The sequence below is a fragment of the Phalangium opilio genome, unplaced genomic scaffold, assembly GCF_054372755.1.
Source record: "Phalangium opilio isolate 3A_F unplaced genomic scaffold, DU_Popi_V2 ptg000352l_1, whole genome shotgun sequence".
Classification (NCBI taxonomy): Eukaryota; Metazoa; Arthropoda; class Arachnida; order Opiliones; family Phalangiidae; genus Phalangium; species Phalangium opilio.
Window position 1 is genome coordinate 8,192,123 of NW_028324228.1, and position 18,327 is coordinate 8,210,449.

General features: G+C 47.6%; 21 non-coding genes across 21 annotated transcripts; all 21 read right to left on the reverse strand.

Moving 5' to 3' along the window:
* Positions 1-220: 220 nt before the first annotated feature.
* TRNAN-GUU (transfer RNA asparagine (anticodon GUU)) lies at positions 221-293 on the reverse strand. The gene has a single exon. It is a non-coding gene; the product is annotated as a tRNA-Asn (tRNA).
* A 660-nt stretch (positions 294-953) lies between these two features.
* On the reverse strand, positions 954-1,026 carry TRNAN-GUU (transfer RNA asparagine (anticodon GUU)). Its single transcript has one exon. It is a non-coding gene; the product is annotated as a tRNA-Asn (tRNA).
* A 367-nt stretch (positions 1,027-1,393) lies between these two features.
* On the reverse strand, positions 1,394-1,466 carry TRNAN-GUU (transfer RNA asparagine (anticodon GUU)). Its single transcript has one exon. It is a non-coding gene; the product is annotated as a tRNA-Asn (tRNA).
* A 74-nt stretch (positions 1,467-1,540) lies between these two features.
* TRNAN-GUU (transfer RNA asparagine (anticodon GUU)) lies at positions 1,541-1,613 on the reverse strand. The gene has a single exon. It is a non-coding gene; the product is annotated as a tRNA-Asn (tRNA).
* Positions 1,614-2,272: 659 nt separating this feature from the next.
* TRNAN-GUU (transfer RNA asparagine (anticodon GUU)) lies at positions 2,273-2,345 on the reverse strand. Its single transcript has one exon. It is a non-coding gene; the product is annotated as a tRNA-Asn (tRNA).
* A 660-nt stretch (positions 2,346-3,005) lies between these two features.
* TRNAN-GUU (transfer RNA asparagine (anticodon GUU)) lies at positions 3,006-3,078 on the reverse strand. The gene has a single exon. It is a non-coding gene; the product is annotated as a tRNA-Asn (tRNA).
* A 367-nt stretch (positions 3,079-3,445) lies between these two features.
* On the reverse strand, positions 3,446-3,518 carry TRNAN-GUU (transfer RNA asparagine (anticodon GUU)). The gene has a single exon. It is a non-coding gene; the product is annotated as a tRNA-Asn (tRNA).
* Positions 3,519-4,178: 660 nt separating this feature from the next.
* Positions 4,179-4,251, reverse strand: TRNAN-GUU (transfer RNA asparagine (anticodon GUU)). The gene has a single exon. It is a non-coding gene; the product is annotated as a tRNA-Asn (tRNA).
* Positions 4,252-5,205: 954 nt separating this feature from the next.
* On the reverse strand, positions 5,206-5,278 carry TRNAN-GUU (transfer RNA asparagine (anticodon GUU)). Its single transcript has one exon. It is a non-coding gene; the product is annotated as a tRNA-Asn (tRNA).
* Positions 5,279-5,352: 74 nt separating this feature from the next.
* TRNAN-GUU (transfer RNA asparagine (anticodon GUU)) lies at positions 5,353-5,425 on the reverse strand. Its single transcript has one exon. It is a non-coding gene; the product is annotated as a tRNA-Asn (tRNA).
* A 1,685-nt stretch (positions 5,426-7,110) lies between these two features.
* On the reverse strand, positions 7,111-7,183 carry TRNAN-GUU (transfer RNA asparagine (anticodon GUU)). Its single transcript has one exon. It is a non-coding gene; the product is annotated as a tRNA-Asn (tRNA).
* A 953-nt stretch (positions 7,184-8,136) lies between these two features.
* TRNAN-GUU (transfer RNA asparagine (anticodon GUU)) lies at positions 8,137-8,209 on the reverse strand. Its single transcript has one exon. It is a non-coding gene; the product is annotated as a tRNA-Asn (tRNA).
* A 221-nt stretch (positions 8,210-8,430) lies between these two features.
* Positions 8,431-8,503, reverse strand: TRNAN-GUU (transfer RNA asparagine (anticodon GUU)). The gene has a single exon. It is a non-coding gene; the product is annotated as a tRNA-Asn (tRNA).
* Positions 8,504-9,163: 660 nt separating this feature from the next.
* Positions 9,164-9,236, reverse strand: TRNAN-GUU (transfer RNA asparagine (anticodon GUU)). Its single transcript has one exon. It is a non-coding gene; the product is annotated as a tRNA-Asn (tRNA).
* A 1,395-nt stretch (positions 9,237-10,631) lies between these two features.
* On the reverse strand, positions 10,632-10,704 carry TRNAN-GUU (transfer RNA asparagine (anticodon GUU)). The gene has a single exon. It is a non-coding gene; the product is annotated as a tRNA-Asn (tRNA).
* Positions 10,705-14,302: 3,598 nt separating this feature from the next.
* TRNAN-GUU (transfer RNA asparagine (anticodon GUU)) lies at positions 14,303-14,375 on the reverse strand. Its single transcript has one exon. It is a non-coding gene; the product is annotated as a tRNA-Asn (tRNA).
* Positions 14,376-14,889: 514 nt separating this feature from the next.
* On the reverse strand, positions 14,890-14,962 carry TRNAN-GUU (transfer RNA asparagine (anticodon GUU)). The gene has a single exon. It is a non-coding gene; the product is annotated as a tRNA-Asn (tRNA).
* An 807-nt stretch (positions 14,963-15,769) lies between these two features.
* TRNAN-GUU (transfer RNA asparagine (anticodon GUU)) lies at positions 15,770-15,842 on the reverse strand. The gene has a single exon. It is a non-coding gene; the product is annotated as a tRNA-Asn (tRNA).
* A 74-nt stretch (positions 15,843-15,916) lies between these two features.
* TRNAN-GUU (transfer RNA asparagine (anticodon GUU)) lies at positions 15,917-15,989 on the reverse strand. Its single transcript has one exon. It is a non-coding gene; the product is annotated as a tRNA-Asn (tRNA).
* A 1,540-nt stretch (positions 15,990-17,529) lies between these two features.
* On the reverse strand, positions 17,530-17,602 carry TRNAN-GUU (transfer RNA asparagine (anticodon GUU)). The gene has a single exon. It is a non-coding gene; the product is annotated as a tRNA-Asn (tRNA).
* A 514-nt stretch (positions 17,603-18,116) lies between these two features.
* On the reverse strand, positions 18,117-18,189 carry TRNAN-GUU (transfer RNA asparagine (anticodon GUU)). The gene has a single exon. It is a non-coding gene; the product is annotated as a tRNA-Asn (tRNA).
* Positions 18,190-18,327: the final 138 nt, after the last annotated feature.

The following is an 18,327-nucleotide window of genomic DNA, read 5'->3' on the forward strand; positions in this document are numbered from 1 at the left end:
CCAAAGATTAAATGTTCGTCAGGTATTGTGGAAAAGCTTTGACTTTTTACGTCACATCTGAGACTTCACAACACCGCTCCCGGATGGGCTCGAACCACAAATCTTTTGAATAACAGCTGAACGCTCTAACCATTGCGCCACGGAAGCCCAAAAATTAAATGTTCGTCAGTTATTTTTAAAAAACTCTGAATTTTACGTTACATCTAAGACCTCACAACACCGCTCCCGGGTGGGCTCGAACCACCAACCTTTCGGTTAACAGCCGAACGCGCTAACCATTGCGCCACGGAAGCCCAAAAATTAAATGGTCGTCGGGTATTGTGGAAACACTTTGGCTTTTTACGTTACATGTGAGAGCTCACAACACCGCTCCCGGGTGGGCTCGAACCACCAACCTTTCGGTTAACAGCCGAACGCGCTACCCATTGCGCCACGGAAGCCCAAAAATTAAATGGTCGTCGGGTATTGTGGAAACACTTTGGCTTTTTACGTTACATGTGAGAGCTCACAACACCGCTCCCGGGTGGGCTCGAACCACCAACCTTTCGGTTAACAGCCGAACGCGCTAACCATTGCGCCACAGAAGCCCAAAGATTAAATGTTCGTCAGGTATTTTTAAAAAATTCTGAATTTTACGTTACATCTAAGACCTCACAACACCGCTCCCGGATGGCCTCGAACCACCAACCTTTCGGTTAACAGCCGAACGCGCTAACCATTGCGCCACGGAAGCCCAAAAATTAAATGTTCGTCAGTTATTTTTAAAAAACTCTGAATTTTACGTTACATCTAAGACCTCACAACACCGCTCCCGGATGGGCTAAAACCACCAACCTTTCGGTTAACAGCCGACGGCGTTAACCATTGCGCAACGGAAGCCCAAAAACTAAATGTTCGTCAGGTATTGTGGAAAAACTTTGGAGTTTTACGTTACATGTGAGATTTCACAACACCGCTCCCGGGTGGGCTCGAACCACCAACCTTTCGGTTAACAGCCGAACGCGCTAACCATTGCGCCACGGAAGCCCAAAAATTAAATGTTCGTCAGGTATTGTGGAAAAACTTTGACTTTTTACGTCACATCTGAGACCTCACAACACCGCTCCCGGATGGGCTCGAACCACCAACCTTTCGGTTAACAGCCGAACGTGCTAACCATTGCGCCACGGAAGCTCAAAAATTAAATGGTCGTCAGGTATTGTGGAAAAACTTTGACTTTTTACGTCACATCTGAGACTTCACAACACCGCTCCCGGATGGTCTCGAACCACCAACCTTTCAGTTAACAGCCGAACGCGCTAACCATTGCGCCACGGAAGCCCAAAGATTAAATGTTCGTCAGGTATTTTTAAAAAACTCTGAAGTTTACGTTACATCTAAGACCTCACAACACCGCTCCCGGGTGGGCTCGAACCACCAACCTTTCGGTTAACAGCCGAACGCGCTAACCATTGCGCCACGGAAGCCCAAAAATTAAATGGTCGTCGGGTATTGTGGAAACACTTTGGCTTTTTACGTTACATGTGAGAGCTCACAACACCGCTCCCGGGTGGGCTCGAACCACCAACCTTTCGGTTAACAGCCGAACGCGCTAACCATTGCGCCACGGAAGCCCAAAAATTAAATGGTCGTTGGGTATTGTGGAAACACTTTGGCTTTTTACGTTACATGTGAGAGCTCACAACACCGCTCCCGGGTGGGCTCGAACCACCAACCTTTCGGTTAACAGCCGAACGCGCTAACCATTGCGCCACAGAAGCCCAAAGATTAAATGTTCGTCAGGTATTTTTAAAAAACTCTGAATTTTACGTTACATCTAAGACCTCACAACACCGCTCCCGGATGGGCTCGAACCACCAACCTTTCGGTTAACAGCCGAACGCGCTAACCATTGCGCCACGGAAGCCCAAAAATTAAATGTTCGTCAGTTATTTTTAAAAAACTCTGAATTTTACGTTACATCTACGACCTCACAACATCGCTCCCGGATGGGCTCGAACCACCAACCTTTCGGTTAACAACCGACGGCGTTAACCATTGTGCAACGGAAGCCCAAAGATTAAATGTTCGTCAGGTATTGTGGAAAAGCTTTGACTTTTTACGTCACATCTGAGACTTCACAACACCGCTCCCGGATGGGCTCGAACCACAAATCTTTTGAATAACAGCTGAACGCTCTAACCATTGCGCCACGGAAGCCCAAAAATTAAATGTTCGTCAGTTATTTTTAAAAAACTCTGAATTTTACGTTACATCTAAGACCTCACAACACCGCTCCCGGGTGGGCTCGAACCACCAACCTTTCGGTTAACAGCCGAACGCGCTAACCATTGCGCCACGGAAGCCCAAAAATTAAATGGTCGTCGGGTATTGTGGAAACACTTTGGCTTTTTACGTTACATGTGAGAGCTCACAACACCGCTCCCGGGTGGGCTCGAACCACCAACCTTTCGGTTAACAGCCGAACGCGCTACCCATTGCGCCACGGAAGCCCAAAAATTAAATGGTCGTCGGGTATTGTGGAAACACTTTGGCTTTTTACGTTACATGTGAGAGCTCACAACACCGCTCCCGGGTGGGCTCGAACCACCAACCTTTCGGTTAACAGCCGAACGCGCTAACCATTGCGCCACAGAAGCCCAAAGATTAAATGTTCGTCAGGTATTTTTAAAAAATTCTGAATTTTACGTTACATCTAAGACCTCACAACACCGCTCCCGGATGGCCTCGAACCACCAACCTTTCGGTTAACAGCCGAACGCGCTAACCATTGCGCCACGGAAGCCCAAAAATTAAATGTTCGTCAGTTATTTTTAAAAAACTCTGAATTTTACGTTACATCTAAGACCTCACAACACCGCTCCCGGATGGGCTAAAACCACCAACCTTTCGGTTAACAGCCGACGGCGTTAACCATTGCGCAACGGAAGCCCAAAAACTAAATGTTCGTCAGGTATTGTGGAAAAACTTTGGAGTTTTACGTTACATGTGAGATTTCACAACACCGCTCCCGGGTGGGCTCGAACCACCAACCTTTCGGTTAACAGCCGAACGCGCTAACCATTGCGCCACGGAAGCCCAAAAATTAAATGTTCGTCAGGTATTGTGGAAAAACTTTGACTTTTTACGTCACATCTGAGACCTCACAACACCGCTCCCGGATGGGCTCGAACCACCAACCTTTCGGTTAACAGCCGAACGTGCTAACCATTGCGCCACGGAAGCTCAAAAATTAAATGGTCGTCAGGTATTGTGGAAAAACTTTGACTTTTTACGTCACATCTGAGACTTCACAACACCGCTCCCGGATGGTCTCGAACCACCAACCTTTCAGTTAACAGCCGAACGCGCTAACCATTGCGCCACGGAAGCCCAAAGATTAAATGTTCGTCAGGTATTTTTAAAAAACTCTGAAGTTTACGTTACATCTAAGACCTCACAACACCGCTCCCGGGTGGGCTCGAACCACCAACCTTTCGGTTAACAGCCGAACGCGCTAACCATTGCGCCACGGAAGCCCAAAAATTAAATGGTCGTCGGGTATTGTGGAAACACTTTGGCTTTTTACGTTACATGTGAGAGCTCACAACACCGCTCCCGGGTGGGCTCGAACCACCAACCTTTCGGTTAACAGCCGAACGCGCTACCCATTGCGCCACGGAAGCCCAAAAATTAAATGGTCGTCGGGTATTGTGGAAACACTTTGGCTTTTTACGTTACATGTGAGAGCTCACAACACCGCTCCCGGGTGGGCTCGAACCACCAACCTTTCGGTTAACAGTCGAACGCGCTAACCATTGCGCCACAGAAGCCCAAAGATTAAATGTTCGTCAGGTATTTTTAAAAAATTCTGAATTTTACGTTACATCTAAGACCTCACAACACCGCTCCCGGATGGGCTCGAACCACCAACCTTTCGGTTAACAGCCGAACGCGCTAACCATTGCGCCACGGAAGCCCAAAAATTAAATGTTCGTCAGTTATTTTTAAAAAACTCTGAATTTTACGTTACATCTAAGACCTCACAACACCGCTCCCGGATGGGCTCGAACCACCAACCTTTCGGTTATCAGCCGACGGCGTTAACCATTGCGCAACGGAAGCCCAAAAACTAAATGTTCGTCAGGTATTGTGGAAAAACTTTGGAGTTTTACGTTACATGTGAGATTTCACAACACCGCTCCCGGGTGGGCTCGAACCACCAACCTTTCGGTTAACAGCCGAACGCGCTAACCATTGCGCCACGGAAGCCCAAAAATTAAATGTTCGTCAGGTATTGTGGAAAAACTTTGACTTTTTACGTCACATCTGAGACCTCACAACACCGCTCCCGGATGGGCTCGAACCACCAACCTTTCGGTTAACAGCCGAACGCGCTAACCATTGCGCCACGGAAGCTCAAAAATTAAATGGTCGTCAGGTATTGTGGAAAAACTTTGACTTTTTACGTCACATCTGAGACCTCACAACACCGCTCCCGGATGGTCTCGAACCACCAACCTTTCAGTTAACAGCCGAACGCGCTAACCATTGCGCCACGGAAGCCCAAAGATTAAATGTTCGTCAGGTATTTTTAAAAAACTCTGAAGTTTACGTTACATCTAAGACCTCACAACACCGCTCCCGGATGGGCTCGAACCACCAACCTTTCGGTTAACAGCCGACGGCGTTAACCATTGCGCAACGGAAGCCCAAAGATTAAATGTTCGTCAGGTATTGTGGAAAAACTTTGGATTTTTACGTTACCTGTGAGATTTCACAACTCCGCTCCCGGGTGGGCTCGAACCACTAACCTATTAGTTAACAGCCGAACGCGCTAACCATTGAGCCAGGGAAAACCAAAAATTAAATGGTCGTCAGGTATTGTGGAAAAACTTTGGCTTTTTACGTTACCTGTGAGATTTCACAACTCCGCTCCCGGGTGGGCTCGAACCACTAACCTATTAGTTAACAGCCGAACGCGCTAACCATTGAGCCACGGAAAACCAAAAATTAAATGGTCGTCAGGTATTGTGGAAAAACTTTGGCTTTTTACGTTACATTTGAGACTTCACAACACTGCTCCCGGGTGGGCTCGAACCACCAACCTTAAGCTTAACATCCGAACACGCTAACCATGGAGCCAAGGAAGCCCAAAAATTAAATGTTCGTCAGTTATTTTTAAAAAACTCTGAATTTTACGTTACATCTAAGACCTCACAACACCGCTCCCGGGTGGGCTCGAACCACCAACCTTTCGGTTAACAGCCGAACGCGCTAACCATTGCGCCACGGAAGCCCAAAAATTAAATGGTCGTCGGGTATTGTGGAAACAATTTGGCTTTTTACGTTACATGTGAGAGCTCACAACACCGCTCCCGGGTGGGCTCGAACCACCAACCTTTCGGTTAACAGCCGAACGCGCTAACCATTGCGCCACGGAAGCCCAAAAATTAAATGGTCGTCGGGTATTGTGGAAACACTTTAGCTTTTTACGTTACATGTGAGAGCTCACAACACCGCTCCCGGGTGGGCTCGAACCACCAACCTTTCGGTTAACAGCCGAACGCGCTAACCATTGCGCCACAGAAGCCCAAAGATTAAATGTTCGTCAGGTATTTTTAAAAAACTCTGAATTTTACGTTACATCTAAGACCTCACAACACCGCTCCCGGATGGGCTCGAACCACCAACCTTTCGGTTAACAGCCGAACGCGCTAACCATTGCGCCACGGAAGCCCAAAAATTAAATGTTCGTCAGTTATTTTTAAAAAACTCTGAATTTTACGTTACATCTAAGACCTCGCAACACCGCTCCCGGATGGGCTCGAACCACCAACCTTTCGGTTAACAGCCGACGGCGTTAACCATTGCGCAACGGAAGCCCAAAGATTAAATGTTCGTCAGGTATTGTGGAAAAACTTTGACTTTTTACGTCACATCTGAGACCTCACAACACCGCTCACGGATGGGCTCGAACCACCAACCTTTCGGTTAACAGCCGAACGCGCTAACCATTGCGCCACGGAAGCCCAAAAATTAAATGGTCGTCGGGTATTGTGGAAACACTTTGGCTTTTTACGTTACATGTGAGAGCTCACAACACCGCTCCCGGGTGGGCTCGAACCACCAACCTTTCGGTTAACAGCCGAACGCGCTAACCATTGCGCCACAGAAGCCCAAAGATTAAATGTTCGTCAGGTATTTTTAAAAAACTCTGAATTTTACGTTACATCTAAGACCTCACAACACCGCTCCCGGATGGGCTCGAACCACCAACCTTTCGGTTAACAGCCGAACGCGCTAACCATTGCGCCACGGAAGCCCAAAAATTAAATGTTCGTCAGTTATTTTTAAAAAACTCTGAATTTTACGTTACATCTAAGACCTCGCAACACCGCTCCCGGATGGGCTCGAACCACCAACCTTTCGGTTAACAGCCGACGGCGTTAACCATTGCGCAACGGAAGCCCAAAGATTAAATGTTCGTCAGGTATTGTGGAAAAACTTTGACTTTTTACGTCACATCTGAGACCTCAAAACACCGCTCACGGATGGGCTCGAACCACCAACCTTTCGGTTAACAGCCGAACGCGCTAACCATTGCGCCACGGAAGCCCAAAAATTAAATGGTCGTCGGGTATTGTGGAAACACTTTGGCTTTTTACGTTACATGTGAGAGCTCACAACACCGCTCCCGGGTGGGCTCGAACCACCAACCTTTCGGTTAACAGCCGAACGCGCTAACCATTGCGCCACAGAAGCCCAAAGATTAAATGTTCGTCAGGTATTTTTAAAAAACTCTGAATTTTACGTTACATCTAAGACCTCACAACACCGCTCCCAGATGGGCTCGAACCACCAACCTTTCGGTTAACAGCCGAACGCGCTAACCATTGCGCCACGGAAGCCCAAAAATTAAATGTAAGTCAGTTATTTTTAAAAAACTCTGAATTTTACGTTACATCTAAGACCTCACAACACCGCTCCTGGATGGGCTCGAACCACCAACCTTTCGGTTAACAGCCGAAGGCGTTAACCATTGCGCAACGGAAGCCCAAAGATTAAATGTTCGTCAGGTATTGTGGAAAAACTTTGGATTTTTACGTTACATGTGAGATTTCACAACACCGCTCCCGGGTGGGCTCGAACCACCAACCTTTCGGTTAACAGCCGAACGCGCTAACCATTGCGCCACGGAAGCCCAAAAATTAAATGGTCGTCGGGTATTGTGGAAACACTTTGGCTTTTTACGTTACTTGTCAGAGCTCACAACACCGCTCCCGGGTGGGGTCGAACCACCAACCTTTCGGTTAACAGCCGAACGCGCTAACCATTGCGCCACGGAAGCCCAAAAATTAAATGGTCGTCGGGTATTGTGGAAACACTTTGGCTTTTTACGTTACATGTGAGAGATCACAACACCGCTCCCGGGTGGGCTCGAACCACCAACCTTTCGGTTAACAGCCGAACGCGCTAACCATTGCGCCACAGAAGCCAAAAGATTAAATGTTCGTCAGGTATTTTTAAAAAACTCTGAATTATACGTTACATCTAAGACCTCACAACACCGCTCCCGGATGGGCTCGAACCACCAACCTTTCGCTTAACAGCCGAACGCGCTAACCATTGCGCCACGGAAGCCCAAAAATTAAATGGTCGTCGGGTATTGTGGAAACACTTTGGCTTTTTACGTTACATGTGAGAGCTCACAACACCGCTCCCGGGTGGGCTCGAACCACCAACCTTTCGGTTAACAGCCGAACGCGCTAACCATTGCGCCACAGAAGCCCAAAGATTAAATGTTCGTCAGGTATTTTTAAAAAACTCTGAATTTTACGTTACATCTAAGACCTCACAACACCGCTCCCAGATGGGCTCGAACCACCAACCTTTCGGTTAACAGCCGAACGCGCTAACCATTGCGCCACGGAAGCCCAAAAATTAAATGTTCGTCAGTTATTTTTAAAAAACTCTGAATTTTACGTTACATCTAAGACCTCACAACACCGCTCCCGGATGGGCTCGAACCACCAACCTTTCGGTTAACAGCCGACGGCGTTAACCATTGCGCAACGGAAGCCCAAAGATTAAATGTTCGTCAGGTATTGTGGAAAAACTTTGGATTTTTACGTTACATGTGAGATTTCACAACACCGCTCCCGGGTGGGCTCGAACCACCAACCTTTCGGTTAACAGCCGAACGCGCTAACCATTGCGCCACGGAAGCCCAAAAATTAAATGGTCGTCGGGTATTGTGGAAACACTTTGGCTTTTTACGTTACATGTCAGAGCTCACAACACCGCTCCCGGGTGGGGTCGAACCACCAACCTTTCGGTTAACAGCCGAACGCGCTAACCATTGCGCCACGGAAGCCCAAAAATTAAATGGTCGTCGGGTATTGTGGAAACACTTTGGCTTTTTACGTTACATGTGAGAGCTCACAACACCGCTCCCGGGTGGGCTCGAACCACCAACCTTTCGGTTAACAGCCGAACGCGCTAACCATTGCGCCACGGAAGCTCAAAAATTAAATGGTCGTCAGGTATTGTGGAAAAACTTTGACTTTTTACGTCACATCTGAGACCTCACAACACCGCTCCCGGATGGGCTCGAACCACCAACCTTTCGGTTAACAGCCGACGGCGTTAACCATTGCGCAACGGAAGCCCAAAGATTAAATGTTCGTCAGGTATTGTGGAAAAACTTTGGATTTTTACGTTACCTGTGAGATTTCACAACTCCGCTCCCGGGTGGGCTCGAACCACCAACCTATTAGTTAACAGCCGAACGCGCTAACCATTGAGCCACGGAAGCCCAAAAATTAAATGGTCGTCAGGTATTGTGGAAAAACTTTGGCTTTTTACGTTACATTTGAGACTTCACAACACTGCTCCCGGGTGGGCTCGAACCACCAACCTTAAGCTTAACATCCGAACACGCTAACCATGGAGCCAAGGAAGCCCAAAAATTAAATGTTCGTCAGTTATTTTTAAAAAACTCTGAATTTTACGTTACATCTAAGACCTCACAACACGGTCCCGGGTGGGCTCGAACCACCAACCTTTCGGTTAACAGCCGAACGCGCTAACCATTGCGCCACGGAAGCTCAAAAATTAAATGGTCGTCAGGTATTGTGGAAAAACTTTGGCATTTGACATTACGTTTGAGATCTCACAACACCGCTCCCGGGTGGGCTCGAACCACCAACCTTTCGGTTAACAGCCGAACGCGCTAACCATTGCGCCACGGAAGCTCAAAAATTAAACGGTCGTCAGGTTTTGTGGAAAAACTTTGGCTTTTTACGTTACATTTGAGACTTCACAACACGGCAGCCGGGTGGGCTCGAACCACCAACCTTTTGGTTAACATCCGACGGCGTTAACCATTGCGCAACGGAAGCCCAAAAGATTAAATGTTCGTCAGGTATTGTGGAAAAACTTTGGCTTTTTACGTTACATGTGAGAGCTCACAACACCGCTCCCGGGTGGGTTCGAACCACCAACCTTTCGGTTAACAGCTGAACGCTCTAACCATTGCGCCACGGAAGCCCAAAAATTAAATGTTCGTCAGTTATTTTTAAAAAACTCTGAATTTTACGTTACATCTAAGACCTCACAACACCGCTCCCGGATGGGCTCGAACCACCAACCTTTCGGTTAACAGCCGACGGCGTTAACCATTGCGCAACGGAAGCCCAAAGATTAAATGTTCGTCAGGTATTGTTTAAAAACTTTGACTTTTTACGTCACATCTGAGACCTCACAACACCGCTCACGGATGGGCTCGAACCACCAACCTTTCGGTTAACAGCCGAACGCGCTAACCATTGCGCCACGGAAGCCCAAAAATTAAATGGTCGTCGGGTATTGTGGAAACACTTTGGCTTTTTACGTTACATGTGAGAGCTCACAACACCGCTCCCGGGTGGGCTCGAACCACCAACCTTTCGGTTAACAGCCGAATGCGCTAACCATTGCGCCACAGAAGCCCAAAGATTAAATGTTCGTCAGGTATTTTTAAAAAACTCTGAATTTTACGTTACATCTAAGACCTCACAACACCGCTCCCGGATGGGCTCGAACCACCAACCTTTCGGTTAACAGCCGAACGCGCTAACCATTGCGCCACGGAAGCCCAAAAATTAAATGTTCGTCAGTTATTTTTAAAAAACTCTGAATTTTACGTTACATCTAAGACCTCACAACACCGCTCCCGGATGGGCTCGAACCACCAACCTTTCGGTTAACAGCCGACGGCGTTAACCATTGCGCAACGGAAGCCCAAAGATTAAATGTTCGTCAGGTATTGTGGAAAAACTTTGGATTTTTACGTTACATGTGAGATTTCACAACACCGCTCCCGGGTGGGCTCGAACCACCAACCTTTCGTTTAACAGCCGAACGCGCTAACCATTGCGCCACGGAAGCCCAAAAATTAAATGGTCGTCGGGTATTGTGGAAACACTTTGGCTTTTTACGTTACATGTCAGAGCTCACAACACCGCTCCCGGGTGGGGTCGAACCACCAACCTTTCGGTTAACAGCCGAACGCGCTAACCATTGCGCCACGGAAGCCCAAAAATTAAATGGTCGTCGGGTATTGTGGAAACACTTTGGCTTTTTACGTTACATGTGAGAGCTCACAACACCGCTCCCGGGTGGGCTCGAACCACCAACCTTTCGGTTAACAGCCGAACGCGCTAACCATTGCGCCACGGAAGCCCAAAAATTAAATGTTCGTCAGTTATTTTTAAAAAACTCTGAATTTTACGTTACATCTAAGACCTCACAACACCGCTCCCAGATGGGCTCGAACCACCAACCTTTCGGTTAACAGCCGACGGCGTTAACCATTGCGCAACGGAAGCCCAAAGATTAAATGTTCGTCAGGTATTGTGGAAAAACTTTGGATTTTTACGTTACATGTGAAAATTCACAACACCGCTCCCGGGTGGGCTCGAACCACCAACCTTTCGTTTAACAGCCGAACGCGCTAACCATTGCGCCACGGAAGCTCAAAAATTAAATGGTCGTCAGGTATTGTGGAAAAACTTTGGCATTTGACATTACGTTTGAGATCTCACAACACCGCTCCCGGGTGGGATCGAACCACCAACCTTACGGTTAACAGCCGAACGCGCTAACCATTGCGCCACGGAAGCTCAAAAATTAAACGGTCGTCAGGTATTGTGGAAAAACTTTGGCTTTTTACGTTACATTTGAGACTTCACAACACGGCAGCCGGGTGGGCTCGAACCACCAACCTTTTGGTTAACATCCGAACGCGCTAACCTTCGAGCCAAGGAAGCTCAGAAATGAAATGGTCGTCAGGTATTGTGGAAAAACTCTGACTTTTTACGTCACATCAGAGACTTCAAAACACCGCTCCCGGATGGGCTCGAACCACAAACCTTTTGAATAACAGCTGAACGCGCTAACCATTGCGCCACGGAAGCCCAAAGATTAAATGTTCGTCAGGTATTGTGGAAAAACTTTGACTTTTTACGTCACATCTGAGACCTCACAACACCGCTCCCGGATGGGCTCGAACCACCAACCTTTCGGTTAACAGCCGAACGCGCTAACCATTGCGCCACGGAAGCTCAAAAATTAAATGGTCGTCAGGTATTGTGGAAAAACTTTGACTTTTTACGTCACATGTGAGATTTCACAACACCGCTCCCGGGTGGGCTCGAACCACCAACCTTTCGTTTAACAGCCGAACGCGCTAACCATTGCGCCACGGAAGCCCAAAAATTAAATGGTCGTCGGGTATTGTGGAAACACTTTGGCTTTTTACGTTACATGTCAGAGCTCACAACACCGCTCCCGGGTGGGGTCGAACCACCAACCTTTCGGTTAACAGCCGAACGCGCTAACCATTGCGCCACGGAAGCCCAAAAATTAAATGGTCGTCGGGTATTGTGGAAACACTTTGGCTTTTTACGTTACATGTGAGAGCTCACAACACCGCTCCCGGGTGGGCTCGAACCACCAACCTTTCGGTTAACAGCCGAACGCGCTAACCATTGCGCCACAGAAGCCCAAAGATTAAATGTTCGTCAGGTATTTTTAAAAAACTCTGAATTTTACGTTACATCTAAGACCTCACAACACCGCTCCCGGATGGGCTCGAACCACCAACCTTTCGGTTAACAGCCGACGGCGTTAACCATTGCGCAACGGAAGCCCAAAGATTAAATGTTCGTCAGGTATTGTGGAAAAACTTTGGATTTTTACGTTACATGTGAAAATTCACAACACCGCTCCCGGGTGGGCTCGAACCACCAACCTTTCGTTTAACAGCCGAACGCGCTAACCATTGCGCCACGGAAGCTCAAAAATTAAATGGTCGTCAGGTATTGTGGAAAAACTTTGGCATTTGACATTACGTTTGAGATCTCACAACACCGCTCCCGGGTGGGATCGAACCACCAACCTTACGGTTAACAGCCGAACGCGCTAACCATTGCGCCACGGAAGCTCAAAAATTAAACGGTCGTCAGGTATTGTGGAAAAACTTTGGCTTTTTACGTTACATTTGAGACTTCACAACACGGCAGCCGGGTGGGCTCGAACCACCAACCTTTTGGTTAACATCCGAACGCGCTAACCTTCGAGCCAAGGAAGCTCAGAAATGAAATGGTCGTCAGGTATTGTGGAAAAACTCTGACTTTTTACGTCACATCAGAGACTTCAAAACACCGCTCCCGGATGGGCTCGAACCACAAACCTTTTGAATAACAGCTGAACGCGCTAACCATTGCGCCACGGAAGCCCAAAGATTAAATGTTCGTCAGGTATTGTGGAAAAACTTTGACTTTTTACGTCACATCTGAGACCTCACAACACCGCTCCCGGATGGGCTCGAACCACCAACCTTTCGGTTAACAGCCGAACGCGCTAACCATTGCGCCACGGAAGCTCAAAAATTAAATGGTCGTCAGGTATTGTGGAAAAACTTTGACTTTTTACGTCACATGTGAGATTTCACAACCCCGCTCCCGGGTGGGCTCGAACCACCAACCTTTCGTTTAACAGCCGAACGCGCTAACCATTGCGCCACGGAAGCCCAAAAATTAAATGGTCGTCGGGTATTGTGGAAACACTTTGGCTTTTTACGTTACATGTCAGAGCTCACAACACCGCTCCCGGGTGGGGTCGAACCACCAACCTTTCGGTTAACAGCCGAACGCGCTAACCATTGCGCCACGGAAGCCCAAAAATTAAATGGTCGTCGGGTATTGTGGAAACACTTTGGCTTTTTACGTTACATGTGAGAGCTCACAACACCGCTCCCGGGTGGGCTCGAACCACCAACCTTTCGGTTAACAGCCGAACGCGCTAACCATTGCGCCACAGAAGCCCAAAGATTAAATGTTCGTCAGGTATTTTTAAAAAACTCTGAATTTTACGTTACATCTAAGACCTCACAACACCGCTCCCGGATGGGCTCGAACCACCAACCTTTCGGTTAACAGCCGACGGCGTTAACCATTGCGCAACGGAAGCCCAAAGATTAAATGTTCGTCAGGTATTGTGGAAAAACTTTGGATTTTTACGTTACATGTGAAAATTCACAACACCGCTCCCGGGTGGGCTCGAACCACCAACCTTTCGTTTAACAGCCGAACGCGCTAACCATTGCGCCACGGAAGCTCAAAAATTAAATGGTCGTCAGGTATTGTGGAAAAACTTTGGCATTTGACATTACGTTTGAGATCTCACAACACCGCTCCCGGGTGGGATCGAACCACCAACCTTACGGTTAACAGCCGAACGCGCTAACCATTGCGCCACGGAAGCTCAAAAATTAAACGGTCGTCAGGTATTGTGGAAAAACTTTGGCTTTTTACGTTACATTTGAGACTTCACAACACGGCAGCCGGGTGGGCTCGAACCACCAACCTTTTGGTTAACATCCGAACGCGCTAACCTTCGAGCCAAGGAAGCTCAGAAATGAAATGGTCGTCAGGTATTGTGGAAAAACTCTGACTTTTTACGTCACATCAGAGACTTCAAAACACCGCTCCCGGATGGGCTCGAACCACAAACCTTTTGAATAACAGCTGAACGCGCTAACCATTGCGCCACGGAAGCCCAAAAATTAAATGTTCGTCAGATATTTTTAAAAAACCCTGAATTTTACGTTACATCTAAGACCTCACAACACAGCTCCCGGATGGGCACGAACCACCAACCTTTCGGTTAACAGCCGACGGCGTTAACCATTGCGCAACGGAAGCCCAAAGATTAAATGTTCGTCAGGTATTGTGGAAAAACTTTGGAGTTTTACGTTACCTGTGAGATTTCACAACACCGCTCCCGGGTGGGCTCGAACCACCAACCTTTCGGTTAACAGCCGAACGCGCTAACCATTGCGCCACGGAAGCCCAACGATTAAATGTTCGTCAGGTATTGTGGAAAAACTTTGGATTTTTACGTTACATTTGAGACTTCACAACACTGCTCCCGGGTGGGCTCGAACCACCAACCTTAAGCTTAGCATCCGAACACGCTAACCATGGAGCCAAGGAAGCTCAGAAATGAAATGGTCGTCAGGTATTGTGGAAAAACTTTGACTTTTTACGTCACATATGAGACTTCACAACACCGCTCCCGGATGGGCTCGAACCACCAACCTTTCGGTTAACAGCCGAACGCGCTAACCATTGCGCCACGGAAGCCCAAAAATTAAATGTTCGTCAGTTATTTTTAAAAAACTCTGAATTTTACGTTACATCTAAGACCTCACAACACCGCTCCCGGATGGGCTCGAACCACCAACCTTTCGGTTAACAGCCGACGGCGTTAACCATTGCGCAACGGAAGCCCAAAGATTAAATGTTCGTCAGGTATTGTGGAAAAACTTTGGATTTTTACGTTACATGTGAGATTTCACAACACCGCTCCCGGGTGGGCTCGAACCACCAACCTTTCGGTTAACAGCCGAACGCGCTAACCATTGCGCCACGGAAGCCCAAAGATTAAATGGTCGTCAGGTATTGTGGAAAAACTTTGACTTTTTACGTCACATCTGAGACTTCACAACACCGCTCCCGGATGGGCTCGAACCACAAACCTTTTCAATAACAGCAGAACGCGCTAACCATTGCGCCACGGAAGCCCAAAAATTAAATGTTCGTCAGATATTTTTAAAAAACTCTGAATTTTACGTTACATCTAAGACCTCACAACACCGCTCCCGGAAGGGCTCGAAACACCAACCTTTCGCTTAACAGCCGAATGCGCTAACCATTGCGCCACGGAAGCCCAAAGATTAAATGGTCGTCAGGTATTGTGGAAAAACTTTGACTTTTTACGTCACATCTGAGACTTCACAACACCGCTCCCGGATGGGCTCGAACCACAAACCTTTTGAATAACAGCAGAACGCTCTAACCATTGCGCCACGGAAGACCAAAAATTAAATGTTCGTCAGTTATTTTTAAAAAACTCTGAATTTTACGTTACATCTAAGACCTCACAACACCGCTCCCGGATGGGCTCTAACCACCAACCTTTCGGTTAACAGCCGACGGCGTTAACCATTGTGCAACGGAAGCCCAAAGATTAAATGTTCGTTAGGTATTGTGGAAAAACTTTGACTATTTACGTCACATCTGAGACTTCACAACACCGCTCCCGGATGGGCTCGAACCACCAACCTTTCGGTTAACAGCCGACGGCGTTAACCATTGCGCAACGGAAGCCCAAAGATTAAATGTTCGTCAGGTATTGTGGAAAAACTTTGGAGTTGTACGTTACCTGTGAGATTTCACAACACCGCTCCCGGGTGGGCTCGAACCACCAACCTTTCGGTTAACAGCCGAACGCGCTAACCATTGCGCCACGGAAGCCCAACGATTAAATGTTCGTCAGGTATTGTGGAAAAACTTTGGAGTTTTACGTTACCTGTGAGATTTCACAACACCGCTCCCGGGTGGGCTCGAACCACCAACCTTTCGGTTAACAGCCGAACGCGCTAACCATTGCGCCACGGAAGCCCAACGATTAAATGTTCGTCAGGTATTGTGGAAAAACTTTGGATTTTTACGTTACATGTGAGATTTCACAACACCGCTCTTGGGTGGGTTCGAACCACCAACCTCTCGGTTAACAGCCGACGGCGTTAATTATTGCGCAACGGAAGCCCAAAGATTAAATGTTCGTCAGGTATTGTGGAAAAACTTTGACTTTTTACGTCAAATCTGAGACCTCACAACACCGCTCACGGATGGGCTCGAACCACTAACCTTTCGGTTAACAGCGGAACGCGCTAACCATTGCGCCACGGAAGCCCAAAAATTAAATGTTCGTCAGTTATTTTTAAAAAACTCTGAATTTTACGTTACATCTAAGACCTCACAACACCGCTCCCGGAAGGGCTCGAAACACCAACCTTTCGCTTAACAGCCGAATGCGCTAACCATTGCGCCACGGAAGCCCAAAGATTAAATGGTCGTCAGGTATTGTGGAAAAACTCTGAGTTTTACGTTACCTGTGAGATTTCACAACACCGCTCCCGGGTGGGCTCGAACCACCAACCTTTCGGTTAACAGTCGAACGCGCTAACCATTGCGCCACGGAAGCCCAACGATTAAATGTTCGTCAGGTATTGTGGAAAAACTTTGGATTTTTACGTTACATGTGAGATTTCACAACACCGCTCTTGGGTGGGCTCGAACCACCAACCTTTCGGTTAACAGCCGACGGCGTTAACCATTGCGCAACGGAAGCCCAAAGATTAAATGTTCGTCAGGTATTGTGGAAAAACTTTGACTTTTTACGTCACATCTCAGACCTCACAACACCGCTCACGGATATGCTCGAACCACCAACCTTTCGGTTAACAGCCGAACGCGCTAACCATTGCGCCACGGAAGGCCAAAGATTAAATGGTCGTCAGGTATTGTGGAAAAACTTTGACTTTTTACGTCACATCTGAGACTTCACAACACCGCTCCCGGATGGGCTCGAACCACAAACCTTTTGAATAACAGCAGAACGCTCTAACCATTGCGCCACGGAAGACCAAAAATTAAATGTTCGTCAGTTATTTTTAAAAAACTCTGAATTTTACGTTACATCTAAGACCTCACAACACCGCTCCCGGATGGACTCGAACCACCAACCTTTCGGTTAACAGCCGACGGCGTTAACCATTGTGCAACGGAAGCCCAAAGATTAAATGTTCGTTAGGTATTGTGGAAAAACTTTGACTATTTACGTCACATCTGAGACTTCACAACACCGCTCCCGGATGGGCTCGAACCACAAACCTTTTGAATAACAGCTGAACGCTCTAACCATTGCGCCACGGAAGCCCAAAAATTAAATGTTCGTCAGTTATTTTTAAAAAACAGTGAATTTTACGTTACATCTAAGACCTCACAACACAGCTCCCGGATGGGCACGAACCACCAACCTTTCGGTTAACAGCCGACGGCGTTAACCATTGCGCAACGGAAGCCCAAAGATTAAATGTTCGTCAGGTATTGTGGAAAAACTTTGGAGTTGTACGTTACCTGTGAGATTTCACAACACCGCTCCCGGGTGGGCTCGAACCACCAACCTTTCGGTTAACAGCCGAACGCGCTAACCATTGCGCCACGGAAGCCCAACGATTAAATGTTCGTCAGGTATTGTGGAAAAACTTTGGATTTTTACGTTACATGTGAGATTTCACAACACCGCTCTTGGGTGGGTTCGAACCACCAACCTCTCGGTTAACAGCCGACGGCGTTAACCATTGCGCAACGGAAGCCCAAAGATTAAATGTTCGTCAGGTATTGTGGAAAAACTTTGACTTTTTACGTCACATCTGAGACCTCACAACACCGCTCACGGATGGGCTAGAACCACTAACCTTTCGGTTAACAGCCGAACGCGCTAACCATTGCGCCACGGAAGCCCAAAAATTAAATGGTCGTCGGGTATTGTGGAAACACTTTGGCATTTTACGTTACATGTGAGAGCTCACAACACCGCTCCCGGGTGGGCTCGAACCACCAACCTTTCTGTTAACAGCCGAACGCGCTAACCATTGCGCCACAGAAGCCCAAAGATTAAATGTTCGTCAGGTATTTTTAAAAAACTCTGAGTTTTACGTTACCTGTGAGATTTCACAACACCGCTCCCGGGTGGGCTCGAACCACCAACCTTTCGGTTAACAGCCGAACGCGCTAACCATTGCGCCACGGAAGCCCAAAGATTAAATGTTCGTCAGGTATTGTGGAAAAACTTTGACTTTTTACGTCACATCTCAGACCTCACAACACCGCTCACGGATGGGCTCGAACCACCAACCTTTCGGTTAACAGCCGAACGCGCTTACCATTGCGC